The sequence below is a fragment of the Fukomys damarensis genome, unplaced genomic scaffold, assembly GCF_012274545.1.
Source record: "Fukomys damarensis isolate Sample0158 unplaced genomic scaffold, DMR_v1.0_HiC HiC_scaffold_14, whole genome shotgun sequence".
Lineage (NCBI taxonomy): Eukaryota > Metazoa > Chordata > Mammalia > Rodentia > Bathyergidae > Fukomys > Fukomys damarensis.
This window is the reverse complement of record NW_022900926.1, coordinates 48,832,946-48,834,864: the sequence shown is the minus strand read 5'-3', so window position 1 is coordinate 48,834,864 and position 1,919 is coordinate 48,832,946. Positions and strand designations below refer to the sequence as shown.

General features: G+C 44.6%; 1 protein-coding gene across 12 annotated transcripts in view; it reads right to left on the bottom strand.

Annotated features, from left to right (window-relative positions):
• Dop1a (DOP1 leucine zipper like protein A) overlaps positions 1 to 197 on the bottom strand; it is an 89,273-nt gene extending 89,076 nt beyond the window's left edge. For all 12 annotated transcript variants that reach the window (XM_010631136.3, XM_010631135.3, XM_033763356.1 and 9 more), the window contains exon 1: positions 105 to 197. The gene's annotated coding sequence lies outside the window, so the exon portion shown is untranslated. The remainder of the gene's footprint in view (positions 1 to 104) is intronic.
• Between the last annotated feature and the right edge of the window lie 1,722 nt (positions 198 to 1,919).

The window sequence follows — 1,919 nt, the reverse complement described above, 5'->3', positions numbered from 1 at the left end:
GACCCGCCGAGCGTCCCTGCGGCTGCCGAACGAGCCGGGAGGAGGAGGTTGCTTGGGGCTGGCAGCCAGCCTCGCGGCCGCGCGTGAAAATACGACGCGGTTACCTGCCGTGGGCTCAGACGCTTCCCGCCGGCGCCGCTCTCCTGGCCAGAGAGGGAGCTACGCGAAGGCCGAGAGCCGAAGGGCCTAGTGACAGCTCCCAGTGTGCACCGCGCACGCCCACGCCGGCGTCGACGTCTAAGGCCCTCGGTCCCCGCCCCCAGGCCGCTCCAGACCTGCTGGCGCTGTTACCACAGCGCCCACAAGTGGCCATTTGTAGAAAGCGGCCACGACTCTATTGGAATAGAAGGGAAAGGTGTTTTAACAGGTGTTTTTAAGTTTCATTTTGATGGAGCGTTTGGAAGGATAAGAATTAAAAATAGCTTAGAATATAACTGGGCAGTATTTAAAGAATGCCTTAACATTTTAGATGAGCAACTTCAGGCTCAGAGTACATGTGTGAAGTTAGGAGACACACGATTGGTATCACATTTGGCACAACTTTGAATGTGGAGCATTTTCATCCTATCAAGCTGCTCCAAGGAGAACTGCGCCGCTTTCCCACATCATAGAATAAAGCAAGTGTTTACAAAGGTGTGACTAGAAAATAGCACAGTATTTTAAACTGAGAGAGCATGCTGTTCTAAGAATACTGTGTATTTTAATATAAAATGTATTTAAGCACTTGAAAATCTTGCAGTTTAAAAATTGAGGATATGAAGAACTGAGATCACCTTTCAAATAGGTGAAATGAAACAAAATAACAGTTAAGTGAGGTTTCTGTAATTATTTCAATTACTGCATTAGAACAAGAACTTCTTCAGCAACAATCAACTTTTAAAAAATTCCAAATACTGGTTTTGGAAAAATTGTCTGAAACATGTGTCTACAGAGTATTTACAGTATTTACTTATAATTGCTTTAGCTTTATGTGGTGGTGCACACCTGTAGTCCCAGCAGTGGAAGGTTAATGCAGGAAGATCACTGTGAGTTTGAGGCCAGCTGAGCTATATCATGAGACCCTGACTCAAAAAACAAGAAAGTAAACAAAAATTTTACAAAGCTTTATGTTTGGTGTCTGGGAATCAGTAATCATAGCTTTGAAATAATACAGAACATCAATAAGCAGAATTTTCTTTATCAAGCCATCATTTCAAAAATATTCCTTTGTTTTAAAAGAGGTATATTGTAATTTTACTGTGTCCTTATATTTTTATTTCTCCACTTTAAATATTTACATTGTACCAGAACCTTTTCTGTGTCAAACTTTCAAAAATTATCTTGTAATAGTGATGACATTATGATTTCTCTGAGTCAATTTTTGCCTCTGAGAACAGCGGGACCGTACATCTATCATTAGTTTCATGTTCCCTTTTTTCAAAGGTGAATCATGAGTCCTGTAATTCAAGATCCAAGACTTCAGTCACACTCTTCTACATTGGTAGCCCAACATTTCATTACGCTGTTTCAGTTTTGGAGGTACTACGTCTAAATTGAGAAGCAACACTGAATCAGTCCTTGGTATTTCTGGCCTCAGAGCTTAACAAAGACTCTAGTTCTTTAAAAAGGGACGGAGGTAGAGCGTCACTGTAGGGAATTCAGCTCTTGCTCCTCCAGAGTACCACCTGTGTTGCCTCTACTCCATTGTCTCGTCCCTGCCCAAGCTAGCCAAGGAGGTGTGCTTCAGTTTGCGTTTAAGATCTTTTCCAGGGAGGCTAAAGCTCCAAGTCAAGATCCCAAGAGGCAAGAATTGAGGACGCTCAGCATTCCTAGCGCTCCAAGCCAAAGCCGGGTTTTGAAAGCGGTGCCCTCCCCCCGGCCCAGAGAAGGCGGCGCGCTCTCCGCCCGGCAGGCGGCGCTGTCGGGTCCCGGCGTCAGCT